At 47.2% G+C, this 17,591-nt stretch overlaps 1 protein-coding gene across 1 annotated transcript in view; it reads left to right on the top strand.

Moving 5' to 3' along the window:
• AGPAT5 (1-acylglycerol-3-phosphate O-acyltransferase 5) overlaps window positions 1–17,591 on the top strand; it is a 638,261-nt gene that overhangs the window by 409,288 nt on the left and 211,382 nt on the right. The gene's annotated exons all lie outside the window — the stretch shown is intronic.

The following is a 17,591-nucleotide window of genomic DNA, read 5'->3' on the forward strand; positions in this document are numbered from 1 at the left end:
CGCCTCTTCTACACAAGGCTAATGTGACACTGTACAAGGGAGGGCTTTTGTTTATGCAGGCACTAGGTTCACTTGAAGTCTGCTTTGCCATACTCAATTTTTATAAAATCAGAATTTCAAATTAGGAGGTGTTATGAAACTTAAGTCATTTTCCTTCCGCTCTGTCTGAATTTGTACCCAGAAATGCTTTTTAATCTCATAAAATGTTATGAATTTAACTGAACATTCTTGATTTTATTTGGATCCACGATATGGGTTTTATATACTTTTATTTTTAAAATCTGTGGTCTGGTTTTGTGTGCTTTTATGGCCTCTGGCCGAATAAAGTTTATCTTGACTTGAATATATAATTTCCCAACTAATATCCCAGCAACCCCAACATGTCATAAACAATTATACAAATAAATATATCCAACAGTAAACCCAACAACCCGATAAGAATATAAATGATGATCATTTTACAGTAACACTTTTAATAAATAAAAAATAAAACCATGCAATAAAATACCATAAGGAAAGAAACAAATATTGAAGTCAAAAATATTAAATATTTCGGTATAATAGGATGGTTAAAAATAAATAACAATATACTTATTGTTGATATTTTGGTCCATAATAATTTTGTAGTCATATTTTAAACACCATATTATGGTCAAACTATATTATTGAATCTGTGATAGATGGAATACCAGGCTTACTGCTGCATTTATTTCTGATTGATACTTATACCTGCAGATCCTTCACCTTTTGAAGATCCCAAGGCACAGACTGGATCTGGAAACTTTTCATTGCTCTTCCATGCCTTTAGGTGCCCAAAACACTGTTGCGGCCACTCCGAAGATTCAGAGCAACCTATTATCCAAAGTAAACAGTAGTAGTTAGATGTTTGCCAGAAGCATCGTTTTTTTCACCTGCAGACACGGAAGATCTGTACAAAGCTGCTGAACCCACAAGAGTCCCTACCAAGGTAGAGGAAGTTGACTTTTGAGAAGCCTCCTCCACCTCCAAAGCATAAGAGACATAAGGACAGGGGCACTAACTACCCCTGTTCCTGCTCCACCACCTCCTATTTAACCATCACTTCCTCCACCACCTCATGCCCCAGCTCCTTTATATTCGCCATAGGGGCGCCACACTCTTCTGACGGAGAGGGCATCCCACTTTATTCTGCAGATCCTTATGACACACCCTATGATCTTGAGCTCAGAGATGATGTGTGAATCAGCTATAATGTTGATCCCCTGAGTGATATGGACCCGGACCTGCATTGAGGGTAGCTTTTTACCCCTGATGACATCACTGCATACAACAAGGTCATACACAGAGCAGCCACATATCAAAGTTGATATGCATATTGTCCAGGAAGATGATGAAGACCAAGAATGCCCTCTGTGACATACCAAAATCTTAAGTAGCATACATTTTAAAGAGAGAATTAGATATGATCCAACCCGCATATTTTGTCAATCCTTTGTCGGCAATTTTCTCAGTAATCTTAGGCTGCAAAAGTAGCTTTGCTTCTTTACATCCCCAACTTTGGAGACTTCCTCCGGCGATGTCGGGAGACACAATTGCATGGAGGTCGTGACGACAGTAGTGTCTCTAGACCTACACCAAGGCAGACAGCCTCAGTCTATGTCAACTTGATTATAAATAGTGGTTAATACATGCATTTAACTGGTGTCTGATTTTGAATATCTAGGTATCGGAATGACACCCAACCTGAGCTGGCCACCCCAAATGGAACAGTCTCATTTAGTGCTCACCGAGCAGACTGCAAATATAGCAAAGGTCCATCGTAAGACTGTCTACCAAAGGGTTGCCCCAGCCCTTGAGATCTAAAATGTCAAGGCTATTAGGCCTGTTATTTATGGTTCTGAATTAGGGGGCTCCTCTAAATCAATCAGTCCTGATATGATGGAACATAGTTTTTTGAGGACCGTATTTTCTCTTCCCATGAGTACTCCTTTTACACCCCTATATCTGAATCTTACCCAGTGAAAGGTGCCACATAAAATTGAATGCAGATTGTTAATTTTTTTGGTACTGGTTGTGGACCACTGCTGAATTTGAATCCTATCGTGATGGTGCCAGAAATCTTATGACCCCATCGTGTGTAGAGAAGATGCTGTGGTTTTGCACCTTAAAATCGCTTCTGCTGAAGTTGGGTCAAGTCATTTATTGGTCCTCTCCCGAGCTGTTGTGTGCCCTTTCCAGAGACCAGATTAAAACATGTATTGGGAGGCTGTAGCTACTTTGGCTATGAGCAAAGGCAGCCTCACAATGTCCTTTATTGATTTTAAACCTTCTTTGTGTTATGAGGCAACCATTGACAAAATTGTACCAACTCTAGCTCGTAAACTATACCTGCAGTTTAGATATGGCACCCTCCCAATTAAAGCCATTAGAGCAAAATGGCATGACCAGAGGGAGGGAGATGACCATTGCCTGGCATGCACAGAGGATAATGTAATGCTGGAACACATGCTGATTTTCTGATCTTAGTACAGTAGGCTTCGGGTCAAGTGGATTGTGCCCCTTTACAGGAATCTAGGCACCACAAGTCACTCTGTTACCTTTAGAATCCTGAAAACAAGTACAAGTAGATTAGTGTCTTTGGTGTGGCAACATTCCTATGTCCTTCTGGATTAGGCGTACCAAGTGCCAATGAAATCATGTGGTTGTGGGGTCGTTGGGACCCCATTCCGCATATGGTATCTACTATTGGGACAAAGGCTTCGTATTTCTAACCCCAAACCTATTTGTTTTATATGTCATGTGAAGATTGTTTTAGCAAGCTATTAACTAACTCGTAGATTGCGGCTTTTAGTCTGTAGGAAGCATTCCTTCTTTTTATCATTAACATTCATACTTTTTCGATTTGGTATTTTTTAATGTCAACTGCAGGTTTGTTTTTATTTATGTATTTTGTATCTTCATGTTCTTTTTTGTGCTTTGAGGATCTTTGTGATCGAAATAAGGTATTTGTAGGATATGGTATAAATAGTGATGTCTCCACTTATCATCTTTGCACAGTGGGTTACCCCTCAGGTTGATCTGTTTGGTACCTGCAGCAAAACACATTTCCCACAGTTCTGTGCCTTCCGGTATCTGCCTCAAGGAGCCTTGTGGTTTGCGTTTTGGTTGGAGTGGAGTTTTCCTCTTCACTGTGGCTTTCCTCCCATACGCAATTCCTTGGGTTCTGAAGAAACGTTGCCATGACCAGGCCCAAGTTTCTCTCATTGCACCGGGTTGGCCAAGAAGGTTGTGGTATGCAGACCTTCTGCATCTCTCCCCCCTGTGTTCCACCTCTTTTACTGGGAAAATGGAGTGGACCTTCTCTCTCAGTTGGAGGGGTCAAGTGCTGCACCTCAACTTCCACAGGCTCCTTATACCTATTTGCTAAGTGGTAGTTCTCATTCTATCTGCTCATCGCCATTCCACCAAGGAGGTACACTCGCTTGATGTTTTCGAAACAATGTGAATACCTTAAAAATCCAATTGTCTGACATCCTCCATTGTAGGAAGGCGGAATCTGACTGCATGGTTACCCACACTTTTTGCTTGGTTTTTGCTGGTTTTCGACTTAGTTTGACTGGGATCCTGCTAATCAGGACCCTAGTCTATCTGCTTTCTCCCTAAATTGGTTGTTTGTTCATGTACTTTAGGTACACTCCAGATTGGATTCTGGGGTACCCTTATAAGTCCCTAATTTATGGTATACTATATACCCAGGGCATAGGTACCCCAGAGGCCTCTCAGGGTCTGCAGCATGTATTATGCCACCCCTGGGAGACCATTCAAAATGACACAACAGGTCTGCTACAGCACCCCTTATTTAGATATAGGTTCACTATATCTATCCTTATCACTGCACATATAAACCTATCAGTCACCCCTATGGCAGGCCTTATCAATTCTGAAGGCAGGGTGCTGGGATTTATGTGAGAGGGTGCCCATGCATGAGCAGAGCCCCTCTGCAGCTTTCAGAACCTATATTCCAGGGTTGTTTGTGATGCAGCCAACCATATACTCTTAAGTGCATTATAACCTCGCAGTAAATGCTAACTTTAAAACAGCTGCATGGAAACATGTCGTGTTTGGTGTCAAACACCTTGGAATCATACCTCCAGTAACTGGTGTGGGAGGTATGATTCTACCCTACTAGAGGAAGAAATATGACCGCACTGGTACACCCGGTACCAACTTCACAGACCCTTGCATCACAAAATGGATGTTGCCAGCCACAGACCCGAGTCTGCCCTCCTGCTGCTGGACGAAACTCCGGCAGGGGAGGCTGGACAATAGGTTTCCTGTCTCAGGGAGGTGTAACCACCTCCCAGACAGGCTTTAGGGTATTGGGGCTGGGTGGATGCACTCTGAGTGCTTTGATGTCTGCACTGGGGGCACATTTGGTGTCCCTGTGCATAGTCCAGCCCAAACTGGTTGTATGGGCCATCAGCCTCTGCTCTGGCGTGAAACTGGACAAAGGACATGGGTGTAGCCACCGCTCTGTCCTGACCCTCCCATAGGTAGGTCCTCAGAGTTTGTTCCACCCCTTCCTTGGATATAAAGTAGGAAACCCTGGCTACAGGATTTTAGATTTAGCTGGACGAAACTCTGCTCCAGAAACCAAGTACTTCAACTATCTACACTACGTTGGATGACCGAAGAATCTCCCTTGGAGTAAAGGAGTTACTCCCAAGCAAGGCGGGCACCTGAAACGCATCCGACCGGTTTGCATTTACGCAGCTCCTGATGAACTCCGAAGATTTTGCAACACAGGAGGTGGGTTCCCAAGCTTCCCCTAGGCCTACCAGTGCTCTCAGCAAACCTGAGACACCCGCAGCCCTCGTGGGGACTGTGCAACCCATACCCCTGGACAACGTGCACATTTGCAGCAGCATATGCTTTTTGGCGATCCCTGATGCTGTGCTTTGGGCTACTTGTAGTCCAGACCCTGAGCAGTGATTCCACTGAAGCTTACCGGCCTACACTCCACTACTGTTCCGTGGGCTGGTATTTTGTGATTCCTCTCGAGGTCCTTTCGCGATCCCTGGTCCGTCGACCTGTAGGTCCCTGAGAAGGGAACTTTAACTTTCAGTAGGCTTTCCTGGTTGCTCCAGATGTGCCCTGACTCTCCATCGCTTTGGTAGTTCCCAGAACCTTGCTGGTCCTAACCGAAGCATCTTTTCTCTAACCGCGTGGGTTGCAGTTGCCAAGGCTTGTTGTTCTCCAATCCAGACACTGACCCCACCAGCACTCGACATCCTTCGTGGGACAGCTAGCCTGCGGACTTTGGTCGTCGTCGACATCTCCTGGTACCTGTGGCTGCAGAGTCAAGCTTCACCTCATCTCACCTGAAACACCTGACATCGGTGGGCATTCGTCTACCGAGCCCCTGGTCACCCTGAAGTGACCCAGATTCTGTCCCCTCTGCTTTCAGGTTCTTCTCAGCTCCGATCCAGGCTTGGATCACACCGGACACTTCTCATCTTCCCGGCAGGAGCACTTTGCAGCATCACGTCATTGAAAACGACGAAGATTCCCGACACCATTTGACACCTATGCACCCAGCTTCCCTGGGTTAGGTAACACGAGTTCTCCGGTCCTCACATGGGTGCTGGCCTTAGAACCTTCTAAGTTTGAAAGGGTTTGCTCAAAGTCCTCTCCTAAGTGTCCTTAATCTTTAAAATTCCAACCGCAGCTTTCACAGAGGATTGTACGGAGCTCGCGGCTTTGTTCTCACACTTCACTCGTCCCCCGTGGGTCCCCTGTGTCCCTACTTTGGGTGGTTCCTTGGGGTCCTAGCGATTCTACGTGCTCTAGGCACTGTGTCTAGTCAAGTTGTGGTTGTTATACCACTTTCTTAATAAATGGTTTGGTCTCCCCCGGGGCCCACTATGTATTGTGCTATTTACTGTTGTTCTAGTGCTTTAATATTGTGTATCTTGTGCTCTAATCTCATAAAGAGGTTAGTAGAGAGTGTTTAGTAATACATACATATATTTTTTCTATATCTTGTGTGGTTCTCCTTTCATTTGGTCATTCAGAAGGTTATAATCTGGTAAACCAAGCTGCTTTACATTCCTTCGAGACTTAGCCCGAAGGCTGCTCTCCATAGCTACCACTAGGATAGCTTTCAATAAAGGTTGTCTTTAACCTAATCATCAATAAGGGTCGTTTGGACTGGTGCAAGGTGCCCACTATAACTAGTGAACAGCATATACCAGGCCAACTTCTCACACTCCTGTTTGCCTTATCAATAGCCCAGCAAGGTTGTGCAGTGGGGGACTGTCAACGGATACCTATCAGCCTTGTCGGCGTTCCTCTCCCTTCGGTACCAGCCATCCTTATTTAAGTCGCCATTGTGTTGTGTTATCATTTGTCTGACATGTTTCCCCCACTCCATTTGTTATGCATACCTCATTAGACCCTAAATGATGTGCTTGTGTCGAGGGTTGCTGAGGATGAGTCTGGCGGCGGTGTTCTGTACCATCTGGAGCTTGCTGAGTAGAGACTTGTTGATGCCGGCGTAGAGGGTGTTTCCGTAGTCCAGTCTTCTGGTTATGAGTGCGTGGGTGACTATCTTGCCCGACTCTGGGGGGGATCCATTTGAAAGTCTTACAGAGGATGCAGAGGGTGTTGAAATGTCTGGAAGCGACGGCATTGAACTGTAGGTTAATGGAGAGGGAGGAGTCGAGCACGATGCCGAGGTTTCTGGTGTGGTCTGTTGGGGTCGGAGGGCTGCCGAGGGCAGTGGGCCACCAGGTGGTGGTCCATCCTTATGGGGTGGATCCTAGGACGAGGACTTTCATCTTCTATGACTCGAGCTTTAGGCAGCTGTTGCTCATCCAGGATGCGACGTCCTGCATTCCTTCCTGAAAGTTGAGTCTGGTGGTGGTGGGGTCCTTGGCAAGGGCGAGGATGAGCAGGGTGTTGTCGGCGTAGGATACTATGCTGAGGCCATGCTGTCTGACGATGTTGGCGAGGGGGTTCATGTAGATGTTGAAGAGGGTTAGGCTGAGAGATGATCCCTGGGGTACTTCGCAGTTGATTTCCATGTGTTCGGAGAGGTAGGGTGGCAGTCTGATCCTTTGGCTTCTGCCAGTGAGGAACGAGCAGATCCAGTCGAGGGCTGTCCCCTGTATGCCGGGGTTGTGTAGTCTGGTGGCGAGTGTGCGATGGGAGACGGTGTTGAAAGATGCTGACTGGTCGAGTAGGATCAGTGCTGCAGTGTGGCCTAGGTCGAGGAGAGTGTTGATATAGTCTGTGGCGGCGAGTAGAGCGGTCTCTGTGCTGTGGTTGCTGCGGAATCCAGATTGAGAGGGGTCGAGGGTGGAGTTGGCTCCAGTGTCCAGGCGGAAATGGTGGGCTGGCTGGTGTTGGGGGGCTGGATGGTTGCGGAGTCAGATGTTTGGTCGTTAATGTTGTCATAGAGGTTTTTGATCTTCAGGTGAAAGTAGGATCCGAGCTTGTTGCAGAGGTCCTGGGAGAGGGTGATGTCCGTAGTTTCGCTGGGGGGTTTGATGAATTCCTGGATAAAGCTGAAGAGTTCTTTGGAGTTGCTGGAGTTGGCGAGGATTTTGTTGTGGATGAAGGTTCTTTTGGTGGTTCTGATGTGTTGGTGGTTAAGTCATGGCGTTTTTGTAGGCGGTGTGGTTTTCAGGAGTCTTGCTGTTTCTCCAGTTCTTCTTGAGGCGTCTGCAGGTACGTCTGGCTTCTTGCAGGTCGGTGTTGAACCAGGTGGCTTTCCTGGGGTGCTGTCTGTCAGAGTTGCGTAGCGGGCAAGCTTGTTTGTGCAGTTGGAGACCCATGAAATTCCCTGGCGGCGAGGTTGACGTCGGTTGCAGCGGTGTGGGTGTTGCATTGAGGGTGGAGATGAGCTGCTCCTCGGTGACTGCTCCAGTTCCTTCGCTGAGGGCGCGGAGCGGGTTTGGGCGGCTTGGGTTTGTCGACGAGGAAGTGTATGCAGTGGTGGTCAGTCCATGGGGGTTGCGTGGTGTGGCTGAAATGGATGCTGTTTCCTCCTGCGAAGATGGGGGTTGAGGGTGTGTCCTGCCTTTTGGCCGGGTGTGGTGACGAGTTGTTTCAGTCCGATATTGGCGAGGTTTTCCCGGAGGGTGGTGGAGTTGGGGTCGCTGGGGTTGTCGAGGTGGGAGTTCAGGTCTCTGATGAGTATGTAGTCCATGGAGGCGATGGTGTGGAGCGCGATTAGGTCAGTGATGGTGTTGGTGAAGAGGGCCCTGGGGCCAGGGAGTCCGTAGGTGAGGGTGCTGCGGAGTGTGGAGTTGGGGCTGGTCTGGACCTGGAAGTGCAGGTGTTCGGTGGCAGGAAAGGTTTCGCTCGAGGTGGAGGGAGTTTTTGTGCGCAATGGGGAGTCCTCCTCCCGCGTGGTTGGGGCGGTCCTTCCTCTGGATCTTGTATCCGTCCGGGATGGCGATGGCGATGTCGGGGGCGGAGGAGGCGTTGGTCCAGGTTTCTGTAAAGATGGTGACGTAGGATGAGAAGGTGTCTAGGAGGTTCCAGATCTCTACAGTGCTTCTGTGCATGGAGTGCACGTTGAGGAGGATGCATCTTGGGGTGTCAGCGTTGTTGGCGGGGTGGTGGTGAATGTCTGGCGGCAGTGGCAGCAGGAGAACTGGCCGTGGGTCATGTTCGGTGTGGAATGCTGGCCGTCGTTTTTTTTGGGGTTGAGTGTGAGGAGGGCGGCTGAGTCGTAGTGGTGGATGGTCGGAGGTCCAGGGTCCCTGGCGCTGGTCGTGGTCCGGTTGCAGACGAGCTTGCCTTAGGCGCGCCCGCCATTAAATAGGGGATGGGGAGGGAGAGCGCAGCTGGGTGGCAGAAAGGGGGAAGGGGCCGCGGGGCAAGGGTGTGAGTATTTTAGGTATTTTAGGACTTTGAAAACAGTTGAGTCACACAAGTGACCTTTCCACCGGGTATTGCACCAAATTAACTTTGCCCGTCACTTCCCGGGGAAGTTGGTCATGATACCAGCCATTTATGAAGATGCAGAATTCAATATCATTTTAAATTGGTGGGTAGCCACAGAGGAAATGACGAAAGACTTTACATACTGGAGCAAACTATAATTTACCCCCCTTAGAAGGGTAGCACAGTGCAAAATGATTATTCTCCTGAAAATTCTTTATATCCTGCAAAATGTCCCATCGGAGATCCCCAGTGCTTTTTCAAAAGGCTACATGTAATGGCACCTTCAGTCCTGTGGGCTGTAAAGCTCCTGAGGATTGTATTTACCACATGCACCCTGTCGGTATTTGAAAGCATATTAGGAATGGTGGACCACTCAACTAGTCAATATAGATGGCAGGTTCTCCAAACATAGGGACCATCCAACCTTTTCACTCTAGATTGCTCTGTTAAAAGGTAGGCATCTCCAAAGACTTCTATATTCCACATGGTTGTACTATTCCTACGACTCTCCCAGCAATGACCAGGGTGGCTCTCGACTGCTAGAATAAGGCCCTTCGCTGGATAGATTGTTGGGGCCAGATGACAAAAGAAACTTCACTGTGGCATAGCATTTGGCTCTGACAATCCACCTCAGTGATGAGATTTGGGAAATTGAGAGATGGCGCGGAGTGAGACCACATGTAACCATTTGCAACATTACAGTAGAAATTTAAGCTTCTCTAAGTCCAAAATCTACTCAATTGAGGCATACCCTTTGAGTCCATCGGTCAGAGGCAGGGATACCTTTGTGACAATAACACCTTAGAGTCCAAAATCACAGTAAACCGATTGCGAAAAAGAGACGTATCAAGACATTATCGCTCCTTAGTGTCCAATGTCCCAGGCATGTTTTTCAAATTGAGTTCTAGGTTGGAGGAAAACCTGAGCCCTTTGGACAAGTCAGAATGGTGAGATGCACAAATGGTGCCAAAGGAGCTGAACATGTTTTCAAAATTGTGTTTGATCCAACTAAATTACTAAAACATAGGACATATTCCACCCCACACTGTGTGGAGCATGAGAAGGATTTCTTCACCGGGGTGTCCTAGGTGTGCCTCCGAAACAGGCACTTCTTTCATATGGTATGACATATTGGCAGAATATACTTCAGTTATTGTCATAGATTTTGGATAAGTGTCAAAGTGAGACTGCTTGGAATGTTTGGAGAATTGGTTGGCAACCAAGAAGAACACACACTGATAGGGTTGGTACTCTCATTGCTAAAAGAGGCACCTCTGCTCTGGATTTTAATAAAAGCCCCACAGTTACATGAATGGACAAAGGGCCTGGACTTCTGTTCCTGGATAAAGGAGCCGATATAGCAGGACAGATGTCATCAAGGGGCCTAGGTAGAATTACTTTCATATTTATGCTTCTTAATTACTTTGACATGTTCAATATGTGATGTGTATACCATACAAAAGATGTATTATGCTATAGACAGTCTCATTCTCTTTCATTTCAGTCTTGACCAAAATATGTCAATATCAAGAATTTTATTAAAAACAGGCTTCATCTCCCCCCCATCATTTTTGCAGTCCATGCTAGATTCAAGGTAGCCACCCACGACGCAGTCTATTCATTCAACCAACACATTGCCAGGAAGACCAAGATGCTTGGTTCCAACTCTCCCTCTTGAAAAAATCAAAAGAGGTTTTCTCACGGAAGTTATCTGGATAAGCCTTCTCTCATTTGGGAAGAGGAAGTGTCTTGCTCACGTTCTCCCTGATACCACACTAGCACCTCTGAAAAGTACCCAACACACAGCAGCATATCTCAGCAGCGGCTCAAAAAAATTAGAGCGCAGTAAATTTAAAGCCCCCCCTTTACTAGTTCGGACCATCTTCAAGACCAACTGCTTCACTGATAAGGACCTCAACAACAGGATCACAGCTTACCTGGCAGACAAACTAGCCAGGTCTGGGGGGGACATCTCCAGTCCAGAAGCTGAGACATCACAGAACTGAAGAGAAAACATAGCAAGAAGTCAATAACCAGTAGTAACGCCTTCTTCGTGCATGCTCGCAGGATTTGGAACACAAATATACTTTTATCTCCTATTTTAATTTGTGACTATCGCTCTGCAATTGCAAAAAAAGGAAGTGTAATTAATCAATGTTTGTTACCAAAAATAGTGAATTTATTGCAAACTGATTTGTTAAATTGATTAACTTTTGGTTCTTTTCTCTTCGAAGAGACCATCCCAATAACAAAAATAGGTACTGTATTAGCCCCTTCAAAATAAGTATTGTCAGTAGGGCTCACCTTTTTAATGAGGCGCAGATCAAATGGTTTTGCCAACATTGTTTACATTACATAAAGTTAGTTTTAAAAAAATATATATCACAATAACCACTTGTGTGCCAGCATGCATGTGCACACACGGAGAGCCATTTAGGAATACTTTGATAATATTCCAACAAGATTGCCACCCTTGCATAAGCACCCTTGTGCCCACAGGGGTGGTCTTCTTTGAGTACTTCCTGTAGGAAGGAGAAACTATGGATACCTGTACATGAACATGCTGAGTGATGCACAAAGGGTTTTTAATTTACCATTGTTACATTTTTAAAAGGATTATGTAAACATAAACTTTTGAAAGTACAAGTTTGGGCCAACTTACCAATTCTGAGCTGAAGGGACAGATCCATATATCTCCCTCAACTTACCTGGAGAAAAATGTAAAGTGGGCACGCAATAATTCCTGGGACTGTCGGACATATTTATTGTTAAGAATTCAGGCAAGCTTTTGCCACACACACATTCTCACACACACCACTCGCACACCAACCACACACACCATCCACACACTACACACACGTTCCATACTTACTTTTTGAAGGCTTTATTGTAAGCAAATTTAGTGCAGAATAAGTTGAACACAATAATTGCACAACTCAGTAAAAGCATATTGAGAGCATAAGCATGAAATCAGGAGACATATTATACACAGTGTATTTTTTAAGAATCCCCACATGCCAAATTTATTAGCATCATATGTTAGACATATTGGCAATAATGAGGCTTTAAGTATTTCAGTAGAATCAGCACACTTTAGAACCTGAACTGCTTCAGTCAGCATACAAGAAAATGTTGAAAAAGATATGAAGGCACCTCCTTTTAGGACCACTTGAGGGGTTGCCAAACCCAGAAAGGAATCCAATATATTACTTTATTTTCTTGTAATGAAAAACATAGGAGGGCTGGCTTTATCTTAAATCCCTACTACCTTAGCCAGTGCTGGTCAAGTTGAAGCTATGACTAAGTGTGCTCAGTGGACATTCATTGTGCCATCGTCCATGTACTCACCCGAGCCAAATTCAAGATCTACTTTACTTTTATGATGGAAAGTCAACTCATCCAGTACACGGCACTACTATTAACTTAGTCCTGTCTCTCATGTCTTCACCAAGAGCTTATCCCTGGTGGAGCCCTTGCTGCTGCATCTGATGGACCATAGCTTCCCGTATCAAGATGGCTGTCTCGTTAGAACTGTGAATGGAGAGAGCATAGTCTGGACTACACATGATCCTTGGACCCTTTTACAAACTTGGATTTTAAGTGAACTTTTCCAACTCCTCCTTCCAAGACCATTCAGTTCATAAACGCATTTCAAGATTGCAGGCTGACCAAAGCGTTTCCCTCCCCAGAAAGTATGACCATAATTTCCCAAGTAGTGTTTAAATTTATGACCTTTGAGGCGGTGGTTATCAGTCAATCAATCAATCAGTCATTTGTAAAGCGCACTACATACCAGCGAGGGTCTCAAGGCGCTGGGGGAGCTGGGGCGCGCTACTGATCGAACAGCCAGGTCTTGAGTGTCCTCCTGAAGGGCAGCAGGTCTTGGAGCTGTCGTAGGCTCAGTGGGAGGGTGTTCCATGTCTTGGCGGCGAGGTGGGAGAAGGATCTCCTGCCGGTGGTTGTTCTTCGGGTGTGCGGGACAGTGGCTAGTGAGAGGTCGGCGGAGCGTAGCTGGTGGTTGGGGATGTAGAAGGAGAGTCGTCTGTTGAGGTAGGCTGGGCCGGTCTTTGTTGAGTGCCTTGTGTGCGTAGATGAGGAGCTTGAAGGATATCCTCTTGTTGACGGGGAGCCAATGCAGGTTTCTCAGGTGGGGGGTGATGTGGCCGTGGCATGGTACTTCGAAGATCAGTCGTGCCGAGGCGATTTGGATGCGTTGTAGTAGTTTGTTGAGCTTGGTCGGGGCTCCCGCGTAGAGGGCGTTTCCGTAGTCGAGTCTGCTGCTGACGAGGGCCTTTGTACGGGTGGTTAGAGAGGCTCTGCAATATTATTTTGAAGAGAATTGGGGGTCCATTGGTATGATGTATACGGAATGGGAGGCTATGAAGGTTGTCATTAGGGGGGGTCTGTATGAAGACAGCCTATGGAGTGCATCGGCAGCTCTTAGCGGACATAGACTCTCTAGAGAAGCGCTTGAAGATCTTGGAGGATACGCTGCATCAGACCCCGGAGAATAGAGATGAGTGGGGGAGGGTTCAGGAAGAGCAGGTCGATGCCTGGTCCCGCCTAGAGAAGTACAGGTACACTACGTATAGGCAGAGACTACACGCAGAGGGGGACAGAGACGGAACACGCTCCGGTCATACAGCTTCGGGACAGTAGCGGAGCATTGCTGCACACACAGGAGGCGATTTTCCAAGCATTCGCAACACACCTGAAACACACATGTTCGTCGGTACTCCACGATGAACCTCATGCATTTCAAGACTTTTTTGCAGGTATACAGTTTCCCACACTCAGTGAGGACGAGGCGGAGGCCCTGGGGGTGCCTCCTACTAAGGAGGAACTGCTGACGCAAATACGGCAGCTGAAAAATGGGAAATGCCCCGGAAGTGACGGTCTTCCGACTGAGTTCTACAAGACCTTTGCCGTTGAGTTGGGGGACCGCCTTCTTGAAGTGTACACAGAGGCCCTAGAGAAGGGGACCCTTCCCAAATCTATGATGGAGGCACTGGTCTCCATGATCCTTAAACCAGACAGGGATCCACATTCCCCGGGCTCCTACAGGCCCATATCCCTCTTAAATATTGACGTGAAGGTGTTAAGCGGTGTGCTAGCGGCCAGACTCTTGCCATATATGACCCAGCTGGTACATCCCGACCAGTCTGGATTTATTCCCACTCGAAATACCACCCACAACCTGCGTAGACTTGCACTCCCATGCCATGCACCGGATCTTGAGCAGTTTGACTGGGCTTTGTCTTTTGGATATTCGGCAGGCCTTCAATACTGTTGAGTGGGAGTATATGTTGTGGGTTCTCGCCCAGATGTGAGTAGGAAACGACTATATGCGATGGTTGAGGCTGTTTTATTGTAACCCTACAGCTCGAATCCGCCTCCGGAATCAGGTGTCGGATTAGCTGGAGCTCCAGCGCGGTACGCGACCGGGTTGCCCCCTGTCGCCGCTCCTTTTCGCTCCAGTGATGGAGCCGCTGGTGATAGTCCTTAGACGACGAATGGAGGGCCGGGGCGTACGACTAGGTGCGTCGGTGCATGTTGTTTCTATGTATGCAGACAATACAATGGTATATCTCAGACACCCAGAAACAGGGGTCCCGGAGCTTCTACGGGAACTTACCTGTTTCGGTATGATCTCTGGACTCTGCCTTAACCCGGGGAAGTCTAAATTTTTCCCCATGGGGTGCGGGACTAGAGGCTTTGCCGGTAGTGGGAATGAGCTGTGTCAATGATATGGTCCGCTACCTCGGGGTCCAGCTGGCACACACGCCAGATGCATACCATCAACATAATGTGGGAAAATGCATAGAGGGGGTTCAAAACTCCATTAGGTTCTGGCGAGATCTTCCGCTGTCACTGATGGGGCGGATTGCCCTGATAAAAAGGGTGGTTCTCCCACAATGCCTTTATACCCTGCAGAACTCTCTCTATCACATCCCATGGATGTACTTTAAACGTCTAGATCGACTATTGTTGGACCGCCTGTGGGGTTCCAAACGAAAACGAGTGAAGTTACACACTTTGCAGAGAACATGGGAGCACGGGGGGCTAGAGATACCCAGATTCATACACTACTACATAGTGACACAACTACAGCATGCGACACACTGGCTAGACAAAAGCGATAATTGGGAGAAGCGTCTGTTGGAGGGTACATACGGGGAGACCCCTCTCCCGGAGCTCCTCATTATGGGATCACGAGCCCCGGCGCACCTCACTATTATGCAGGTGGCCATTATATGGGAATATGCAGTAAAAACAGTACTGAAGAGAGGGCCGTACGCCCCGAAGGCCCCATTATGGGCAGTGGCGCCGTTTAAGAAATTAACTCACCATATGCCCATCACTCGGTGGACAGCAGGAGGGTGTGCCACTATGGGGGACTTGTATGTGGATCGACATTTCCTCACACGAGGAGAGACTGTGTCGTCGTTTGACCTGGGTCGAGGCCAATACCTCCAGTATGCCAAGATCTCGGCGACTGCGAGGGAGATATGGCCATCATTCCCGGAAGAGCCACCCATCACCATTACTTTCAGGACCGTCGTCATGATGGCTGGAGGCCGTAGATTAGTGTCACATATATACAAGACGTTGAGGGAGCATCTGGCTGTAGACCCATTAGCAGTGCAGGGCAGATGGGACGGCTTACTTGACGCGTCTTTGAAGCAGAGTGGGGTAGGGTGCACGCAGAGGTTAAACAGATCAGCTCGAATGTAAGATTTAGGCTAACTCAATTCAATATAGTGTATCAACTATATCAAACTCCACACACATTACATAAAATGTGTCCGGACAGTTCCTCACAATGCCCCAATTGCGGTTCAACTGACGCTAAATTTCTACATATGACCTGGGACTGCCCAAGGGTGACCCCATTCTGGGAGGCAGTCGTAGAACACTTGAAACACGAAACGGGGTGGTCGATTCAGCACTCCGGCCAACTGATGCTCCTGGGACTAATACCAAGGCCCAAGTGCAAAAGCTTACGAGGCGATTTCTACAGCTGGGGCTAGTGTTAGCAAAAAGACGGCTAGCAATTAGCTGGATGAGCGCACAGCCACCAACAATAAAAAACGGGACTAAAGATTTGGTGGAATGAGCTACAGCGGAATTGATTCGCATGCGACAAGTCCGGAAGGACGAGAAATTAGAAGATGTGAGAGCATGGCAGGGTATGATAACAGAGGTCCCGCTGGAGGAAGAGAAGGAGGGTTCCCTTTCGCAGCTCACGGGGGGAGGGGGGGGGGGGGGAGGACACAAATTGTCCGCCAGGGACTGGAGGACTGTGATACCGTATAGATTACCGCGGGCTGGTGAGCCCACGGATGGGCTGGAACTAATAACAACTTTGAGGCACATGATGAACGGGTGGTGTATATCCAGGTGACCCAAGGGGGGAGAGGGGGGGTTTGTTTACAGTTAAATTATTTAGATACGTTTTTGAATATTGTTCGTCTTTATTCCAATGTAGCAGGAAATAGGCAGCACAGGATGAATGGTCGAATGGGATCCTTAATAATACGAAGTGTACAGTTGTGTTTCCCTTAATGTTTTTTTTGTTTTCTTTTTCTCTGTTAGATATGAGGACAGGCTGCTAATTATACTTGCTACACACTGTAATGGTTTGTGAATGAAAATTCAATAAAAAATTTAAAAAAATTGCATCAAACAATGTTATGCTATTTTTGAAGTCCATTTGGATAGAGTATCAGGGCACACTGCTCCAGTGCTAAACCGGGGGGAGCAGTGGCATCTCCAGGCATCAGGCATGCTCATATGCCGGCCATCTCCATGAGCTACTTCACACCTATACTGCCAAGCACGGCTGTTAAAGCTCCTTCCCAGAGTGATGCTGCACTGAGGAGGGAGCTGTCGCCCACCTGTTTGCCTTTCTCGTCCTCTCCCGTTTCACGTTCTCAGAGAAATCGACCCACAGGGAAATGGGGAGAGACAGAAAGTAAGGATCTGATAAAGGACCTTTATGGGGACTCAGTTTCTTTTGATCCTTAGGCTCATTCCCTCGGTCTATTCCCTCGCCACAACTCCTCGGGCATTGGTCAGTCTGTCCACAACAATTTGCTGATTTTTAAATAAAGTAACTGGTGGGAGTGCGCGTATGTGTAGGGAAGGAGGCGTGGCACATGGCTCCCAGATACATATACATTACCTATGCACAAAGCTCTGCACTAATATCATAGATTCAGTTTATGCCCAATAGTTGGTGGAGGGATAGTGAAAAGGTTTGTTATTGGAAGCAGCCTACAGACCAACAGCAATGGAGACGCCATAAAGGTGTTCTATCCTTGGTAAATATAGTGCCATAATCGCCCCAGATGGCCTTAGCATGACGGTTATTTATTCCCGCGTATCATTCACACCATGGTATGTGTACGAGTTGCACCATGGCTTAGGCATGCTGGGTGTCTGCAAGCAGGACTGGATACCTTTACATTGTAAATATACTTAGTTTGGCACACCTGCGGCGTGGGCATGGTATAATCAAGGCTCAGGCTGCCTGTGCTCTCACCACTTTAACAATCTGGTGCTGTTAGAAGCCACCTCTTTAGAGACTGAAAACCAGGGCACATGGAGTTTGTTAAATGGCAAGGTCGTCGCACCCCGGACTACTTCCTGTAGAA

The sequence above is a fragment of the Triturus cristatus genome, chromosome 6 (assembly GCF_964204655.1).
Source record: "Triturus cristatus chromosome 6, aTriCri1.1, whole genome shotgun sequence".
Lineage (NCBI taxonomy): Eukaryota > Metazoa > Chordata > Amphibia > Caudata > Salamandridae > Triturus > Triturus cristatus.